The sequence below is a fragment of the Hipposideros armiger genome, unplaced genomic scaffold, assembly GCF_001890085.2.
Source record: "Hipposideros armiger isolate ML-2016 unplaced genomic scaffold, ASM189008v1 scaffold_92, whole genome shotgun sequence".
Classification (NCBI taxonomy): domain Eukaryota; kingdom Metazoa; phylum Chordata; class Mammalia; order Chiroptera; family Hipposideridae; genus Hipposideros; species Hipposideros armiger.
Genome location: NW_017731442.1, coordinates 670,889 through 679,568, shown reverse-complemented (window position 1 = coordinate 679,568; position 8,680 = coordinate 670,889). Strand labels below are relative to the sequence as shown.

At 38.8% G+C, this 8,680-nt stretch overlaps 1 long non-coding RNA gene across 1 annotated transcript in view; it reads right to left on the bottom strand.

Annotated features, from left to right (window-relative positions):
- Positions 1 to 4,818: 4,818 nt before the first annotated feature.
- The window catches only part of LOC109383971 (uncharacterized), an 18,848-nt gene continuing 14,986 nt past the window's right edge, over positions 4,819 to 8,680 (bottom strand). The window contains exon 3 of the long non-coding RNA XR_002124326.1: positions 4,819 to 4,911. This is a non-coding gene — a long non-coding RNA (uncharacterized LOC109383971). The remainder of the gene's footprint in view (positions 4,912 to 8,680) is intronic.

Below are 8,680 nucleotides of genomic sequence, written 5' to 3'. Positions count from 1 at the left end.
TTTGTGGTTTTTTTTGGAGGGGAGAGACAGGTGGCCATGTTAGATTTTATCTACTATAGTAATAAATAGCAATCGTTTTATTTATAATCTTGGGTTTATGTCCCACAGACAAAAGATTACAAAGTCATATAGTATTTTATATTTTCATGTTTTTTACATTAACATTTTTGATCTATCTAAAATTGTTTTGCAGATAAGCAGTAAAACCGGCAAAGACCACAGCACATGGCTACGCAATTTATTCACTACACAAGAGACCAGGCTGAGGAGTAAGTAGGGACTGAAATCCAGTCAAGCTATGGTGCACTGAGAGGTGCTGTGTTCATTAGTGGAGGGGGCCTTTTGTAATATGTACAGAGGGGCTGTATGACCTAGTGGTGGCACTGGTGACAGAGTCCAAACTCTAGCCCATTGTTTCAATGCCAGTTATTGAATAATCCATCTTTTCCCATACTGATTTGAAATGCTACCTTTATCCTATTAAATATTCATGGCTTCTTGCATCTTTGGTGGAACCACAACCTCATTAAAGTTGAAGTTTGCCATATTAAAAAAATTTTTTGAAAAATTTTTTAAAATGTATTTTCCTCATTAGGGAAGCCTTTATTTTAGGAGCCAGATTGGAAGCAAATTTTGGCATATTAGAAAGAGTTGGTGCAGTTGGATGAAGAATTCCTCATTTTCTAATGGCAATAAAAAAGAAGCATTTCTTTGCTTAAAGACTTTAGCCTAAACACATCAACAAGTCATTTCAAACAGTCTAAAGTCTTACTGCTATATGAAACGTTTTTATTTCCAGATTCAGGTTCGGCATCACTTAGAGCACTGTGACTTGGGTGAAAGGTTTCTTATATGACCGTCATGGGAGGATGAAGGCTCTTACACTCGTAGAAGATCAGTGGATGCACACTTTGTGAATGGTGAGGCATTATGTATTCCATGGTCTCTTTTCAAACAAAAGTGAAAATCCTGTCTTTTCAGCTGTTTCCCCCCCCCCAGTTCCATTATTATGCTATTTCTGCCTTAGTGAGACAAGAAATAAAAATCATTTGAAGCTTCTGCCATAAAAGAGGCTTGTTTCTCCCAAGACAAACATGTATAAAATATAAGGTTAATAGAGATATGCCCGCTTTGTGGTTTTATGCTTACTTAGGCAAAGAGAAAACTAAGACATCATAGGTCCTAACTGGTCAGGAACTGTTTTCTCCCCTATACAGAGGACTGGGGTTGGAGGGGATGGGAAATGGAGGGAGAGGTGGCAAAACAGTTGCAAGGTCTCTAACAAAGTAGCTTCCTCAGATTCACCTCCCTCTCCTCAGAGTGGACTTTCAGAAACAAAGTTTTATCCGTAGAGCAGTTGTTTGTCAGTCTTGCTGCCAAGGTTGCTGAAGAAGTCACTAGGTGGTAGCTAAGCCTATCTTAAGAAAGAATCTGGATTTATCGTCCAGCCTCAAAGCAATAACTTTATATGTCAAAGCTGTAGACTGAGAAATGAGAGCAGAGGGATAGAAGGGCTCAATTACATAAAAGATATAGATACATAATTTTATGTCATTAGTTGTACAAGCAAACATGAAAATGTTTAAAGAGCTGTATTTTGGTTAAGAGCAAGAATTTCTAAGTTGATTATCTTTCAGGTCCAAGTCATGTTTCAGTGCTTCAACTATATATGCTTAATTATTTTTAGTTGAGATGTACTTAGAATCTTCTGCTTTCCAGCAATCTTAAGAGTAGTAACAGTGATAAATAGAGTTAAAAAAAAAAAATCAGGCACCAACATGGAGGCATATTTGATAATTTTGATATTTAGATATGAAATAATTTTCAGTGCCCTTTTATACCAATTTCCTTCCCTGTCCCCAAGGCCAGGTGTAGTTGGTGCTTCCATTTGGGGGTCTAATACTTCAGATTCTAGACCTATTCTCTCCCAAATTAGTCCATACTTCAAAGCTACCTTTTTGGGCNTGTCTGGATGCTGATGGTAACCACTTTGAGCACCTCTTGTAATTGCAGAAGTCAAACGTGACTTGTATTCATCTTTTGTTATCGGTATATATATTAATATAGTTTTTTCATTTCTTAAAATGTGTATACAATTTTTTGGCACCCTCTATATATATCAACTTACCTGTTATAATTTTATTTGATATTTAATAGTCTCATTGTTAAAGTCCACTATTTTCCTAAAACAGAAATCAATTCATAATCAAAATCTAGGTAACTTTACCCTGTTTGATAAGCAATACCTAGCATTAAATTTCTGAACTTATGCTTTATTTATCTAATCTCTAGTAAATGCCTATTCACATCTATTCTAAACTACTGAGAAAAACTTACTAAGACACTGACTTTCTTCCTGTTTATTCCTTCTCTAGAGTTTTTACTCTGCAATAAGAAAAGGTCAAGAAAGAAAAAGGGACACCAGGGCCAGCCGAGTGGCGCGTTGGTTAAGAGTTGGCTTGGGAGCGTGAGCTCTTAGCAGCAGGGCTGCTGGTTCGGATCCCACATGGGCCAGTGATGCTGCGCCCTCTACAGCTAACATGGTAAACAACAGCTTGGCCTGGAGCTGGGCTGCTGTGAGTCGCCGGCGATGGCATAGGCTGCAGGGGGGCTGCAATGGGCTGCCGTAAGCTACTGTGAGTGGCTGGCAGCCAGCGTGAGCCACTGTCCAATGGCCGGCGACCGGGAAGAGAGCAATGGTCCCAAGACCAACATGGGCCAGTGAAGCGAGGTCCTCCACAACTAGACTGACGAACAAAAGGACGGCAACTTGTCTGTTCCCCTTCCCCGATTCCCCAATGCTGTTCCCTCCTCCAATTCCCCAATAAAATCTTAAAAAAAAAAAATTCACTCTTCTAACCCTCATATTCAAATCAATTACTAAGTCCCACTGACACTTTATCTGGGGGAGCTCTACTGTCATGTAAAGTACTTAGCACAGTCCCTCACAGCAAAAGCTTGCTAATTGCTATAATTGATAAGCACATACAGAATAACAGAGTATTCAACCATCTGGTCTGGGCAACCAATAATCCCCAGTCACCTCAGCTTCTTGATGCTAAGAGTTGGATTGCAAATAGTGCCACAAGCAGTCTGTTGGTCCTCAGAAGTCTTCACATCTAGCTCCTCCTCCTGCAACAGTCTCTCGGGATCAGAAGGGACATCCTTCAAGGATATTATCTCATGAAAAGGAGTGGATACAAAACGAGCTGCTCTTGCGAAGTCACATGTGTCTTCTGGGTTAGGACAAATAGTTACATTCCTGAAACCTGTGATAATAGCATCCTCACTCAAGGGTTCAATTCCTGTAAATTCATCCTGAAATAAAAACCACATAAAGTTTAGCTGAAATATTTTAATAAGCATATCAAGGCCCTATCTTTTTTACTTAGAGAGACATATATTAGATAAGTGATTTTCAACATAGGGTAGAGCAGCAGCACATCAGAATCTCCAAGAAAAGACAATTTAAAAAAGAAGATTATAACATTTGAGGAAAAAGGTTTTGTATCATGAAAACAGCAGACTATATTTCATCAAAAATACACTGTAGGGCCGGCCAAGTGGTTAAGAGCTCGCTTGGGAGCACCAGGTCTGAGCAGCAGGGCCACGGTTCGGATCCCACATTGAGGGCCAGTGCCGCTGCGCCCTCTAGAGCTAAGAAGATGAACAACAGCTCAACCTGGAGCTGGGCTGCTGTGAGTCACCTGCGACGGCGTAGGCTGCAGCGGGGCTGCAGTGGGCTGCCATGAGCTACGTAAGTGGCTGGCAGTGGGCGAGAGCTGCCATGAGCCGCCGTGAGTGGCCAACCAATGACCAGCAATCAATTGCCTCACCCAGGAAGAGCGCAATGATCATACCAACATGGNAAAAAAAAAAAAGACAGAGATAGAAAATAGGAGAAAATAGCTAAGATTTTTAAAGATCTGTTCAGGATACCCTATATCCTAATAAAAGGAGCTCTGAAATGAGGGAAGAGAGAAGACTGAGGGAAAGAAAATTGTATTTTTTGAAGAAAATTTCTTAGAAATTAAGGAGTTTCCAGACTGAAATGGCCATTGAGTGCCTAGCATATGGGCAACAAAAGACTTTTACCAAAGCATATAATTGTGAAATTTCGGAATACTGGGGACAAAAATAAGATCCTGCAAGGACCCAGAGAAAGGGAAAAAGAGTGGCAAAAGACTTTAAAATCAAGGTTAGAAATCAAAAGATAATAGACTTCATCTTCAAAACTCTAAGGAAAATAGTTTTGAACCTAGAATTCTAGTACCCAGCCAAACCACCAATCAAGTAAAGATGTGAAATAAGGAATTTTCTGGCATGCAAAGTTTCAAAAAACTTACACCCCATGCATCTTTTCTCAGGAAGCTACTAAAACATGAAGGCTTAAACCAAGAAAGAAGACAAAATAGGATCCAATATAACTGGGCATCCAATATAAGAAAGAGGTAATGTGAACCCTTAGGATGGTGGTGAATGAAAATTTCAAAGTAATACTCTGTGTGTTTGTATGCGTGCTAGAATATAACTAGTTGAGATTGGAGAAGGCAGAAAATTTCAGATTTCCTCAAAAAGATAAAATTGAGAGAATACTTAATATGTTTGGACATATTAAGAGACTTACACAATTGCTTATTTTTGATACCTGATCCTGTCATATAATGAAGTGATTTCTTGATGCATCACTGACTTTCCTATAAGGAACTTATAGGCTATTCAAAGGATTTGATGGTACCATGGGGCCACAGGTATTGCTTCAACCCACATTATTTACAAGGCAATTGAAATAACAAAGAATCAGTCCCACCTTTATCATGGTTAATTCTGCAGAGTTTCTTGGTGTCACCCAGAATAATTTGTAATCTTCACATATAAGGTATTCTTGTTTAATGCAATAATCCTCATTACCTGTTGAGAAGGTTTGATTCCATTTTAAAAATCACTGGAATATGTATAGTCTCCTAGCTTTTACTTCCTGGGTTAAGGCCTAAAGGTACTTTATATTTTGCCAGTTAGTAGCAGCTAGAAGTTTTCAAAATCATTTGTTAAAAATTGCAAGAGGGGNGGGGCCCTCTGGGGCGTCCCAAGCCAGCTCTTAACCAACGTGCCACTCGGCCAGCTCGGCATTCTGTTTTTTTGAGGCAGCGTTTGTAACCACCACACTGGTGTCTGGTTTGGCACCACAGGCAAAGAGCCACCTCAATACTGAGGAGTTCTAGTAGGTCCTGGGCCTGTGAAATTGATGCCCTATAATATGAGCACTATATGCAAGTTACAACGAGGATATAAAAAGACAGATTTTGTCCCCAAGAGCTCATCTGAGTTAGAGGTAAGGCATGTGCATGTACCTGTCCTAGGCAACTAATAATATAATGTAGCAGGGGAATGGTACAGGCAGGAGCTATGAGGCTGCCCCCAGGGGTCTATACCATGGAACCTTGACCACTGGTCCACTGGTCCACATGGTAGGATACGGGTTGTGTCTGACAAAGTGAGTCCTGAGCAAATGGCTTCCTTATCTATTTAGTGACAGCATACAGCTGATCTGGAAAGTCTCTCCTAGCAATGCCAGTTAACTTGTCTGCTCTGCCTAGCTCAGGTTTCTGCCCACCTGAGCCCCAGGATTCACTGGGACTTCTTGACTCGCTGTACCACACACACGCTCACCATTAGCTATCTCATTTCCTTACATGAGTCAATCTCATTGAAGCTTTTTGTCATCCTTTTCAATATTTTTATTACTTTAATGTAGTGTTACCAAATTTTTCAATTTTGTTTTAAAAAAGCAAAGCCAAACAAGTAAATGTATACTCGTCTTTTTGTTCATAGATTTTAATGGCATTTGTTTTTATGAAATGCCATCCTCACTTTGCTAATTGCAGGACTGAGGCAATTAAATAAAATGCATCACATGACCAAGCCAGTAAGACTAAACTACTTTGAAATTGCAGCATATGCTGATTCACATAACTGTTTCAAATGAACATGAGGCTGAATTTAAACACACGTGGGAAATATAGCACACATTTTGATGAAATAAATACACCTGTGAAAATAACATTTAATTTTGAAAAGCGTAAACAGGACAATGAAGTGTATCACAATGTAAGGTCAGCAGCAAATTACAACACAAGGTTAAAGAAACATACACAAAGTGACACAACAGAAGTGAAAGTTGAGATTATGATTCCAAGCACATCTAGAGCCTGGGATAGAATTTTTGTCCCCCTCACCAAGGCTCTAATATAACTTGTTTTTTAAAACTCATGGCTACTCTTTTCTAACATTTTAACTCACTACGGACTTATTTTTGAGAACTATGTGCTAATTTCTGGGATTATATAAAGTTAATAGACACACAGTCCTTTGCTCACATGGGGTTTGAAAACTAGCAGTTTGATTGGGCAACCACGATTTCCCACAGAGAGGCCAATTTGAACTCATGGGGCAATAATGCTTAGCAGCCAAAAGTCTGCCACAGGAGCCTCTGAGAGCAAGATTATTGGAAGTGGTATGCTCTGATGGGACAAAAGTATATGTTTATAGAAGTTTAGCCTAAGTTTATCATTGTTTTTTCTTTTCTTAATCATACAATGTCAGTTTGTGGAAACTCAAGTTTTTACAAAAAGCCATAAAATATATTTGTTTTGAAAAAAGCTGAGTTTTATATAATTCGATCCCTTGTTCACAGACATAGCAAGTTGTAATAGTAGGAAGATGATAATTTGCGAAGGCATATCTTGAATGGAAATATTACAAAGCATTTGACCACATAAGAATTTTAGCATACTAAAAATAGAAGTTCAGATATATTATCTTCAATGATTTGAAATTATTTTTAGTCTCCCATTTTAATTCCAAATTAATCTTGCTTTTATATTTGGATGATAAAGAGTTCCACACTTCCCATAAAAAAACCCAACTAACATTTATTAGGCTTTTTATTTTTAAAAATGTAGAGAAGGGAAAAGATGACAAAACCATGGCCCATAATTTCTTAGCCTAGATTATCCTAGAGACATAAAAAAAGTAATACATGTACATGGTCAGAAAATTTAAAATGTTCAGAAATGTACAAATTGAAAAGTAAAAGCCTTCATTCTTCTCTCTCCACCCCTATGTACTTTCCCCAAAAGCAATCACTCCCCCACCCACCTCTTTTTTAACATAAGCTGAAAATATCTGGAGCTCGTCTTTCAAAGCCTGACTTAGGTTCTGTCATCTCTATGAGCTCTTGCCAAACTGGAAGACTGGCCTTCAGAAACAATGCCAAGGTACCCCCACCCCGGTCTATAGAAATGGTCTGACGTCACCTCTGCATTAGTTCCAGGACCCTATTTTCCCAGGTTGTCCTATGGCTTATCCTTTTGGGACTAGTGAGCCTTGGAAGCAGGGAGGACAACTATTACAAACAGTGCTTTATCTTTGAGCATCTGTGCCAATGTTTCTTTACGATGACTTTTAGAAAACTTTATCAGCTGAAGAGAATATTTAAATTCAATAAAAATTTCCAAATCGCCTTCTAGTAATGTATCAAATTTGCACTCCAACTAATAATATGAGTGCCTGCTTCCCCTTCACCCTCACAAGTTTTAACCATTTACTATGTGAATGATGTTACTATGTGAATGATGCAAATTTCAAGTTTATTTTGCATTTTATTTAATTAGGAATGAGGGTGAACACCTCATGTGTGCTGGCCATTAAAATATTTTAGTGGGTTGTTCAGGATCCTTTGTCTATTTCTACTATTATTCAATTTTTTAAAGAGTTTTTTTTATACTTTAGGTAAGACAGTACTTTGTCATATTTTATTCATTCAAGCGCTGGCCTAAGGCTCTGGGGTTAAAACAGGAAACAAAGTAAATGCCTTACCCTAAGGAGCTTCAATTCTAGTAGTGGGATACAGGAAAAAGAATTTATACACACACACACACACACTCACACATATGTGAGGTGGTGACAGTTGTTAAAATAAAGTTGATAGCTGTGATAGTTGAAAACATAAAGCAGGGTAAAAAGAGACAGAAAATAATACCCGTGTGTCTGAAGGATGTTATTTTGTACAGAGTGGCCAGGAAAGTCTGGCTATAAGTCTGATAAAATGGAGATCTGAGAAGACACCTGAAGAGAAGGGAGTAATCAAGACCCAAGAAAGAACATTCTAGGCAGGAGGAATGGCAAACTGTACAGAGAGAAACTAGCTGGAATGTTTGAGCAGCAAGGCAGTGGACAGACTAGAATGGACAAGGAAAAGAGGAATCAGGAAATAGTGGGGTCAGATCTGGAGCAGTCTTGTCAGTGGTGATAAGGTCTTTAGATTTTGTGCTGTGAGATGGGACGCCACTGGAGGCGTCATAGATGGCTGGAGGTGGGTGGGTGGGAGAAACATAGAGACCAGTTAAAAAGACCCAGGGAGCTCAAGAGTGCGAGCTCTGAGCAACAGCGGTTCGATTTCTGGCCCGAGCTGAGCTGCCAACAGGCGGCAGGATGGCTCAGCTAAAAAAAAAAAATTGGTTGCATTTTAATACAGTAATAATGCATTATAAGAAAAAAAATTAAGAAAATAATTCCATTTAAAAAAAAAAAAAAAACACCTAGGAATAATGCAAGTGAAAGATGATGCAAATAATGTTTGCAAGTAATTTTTCCTAGTTTGAGTTTATGTTTTTTTGTG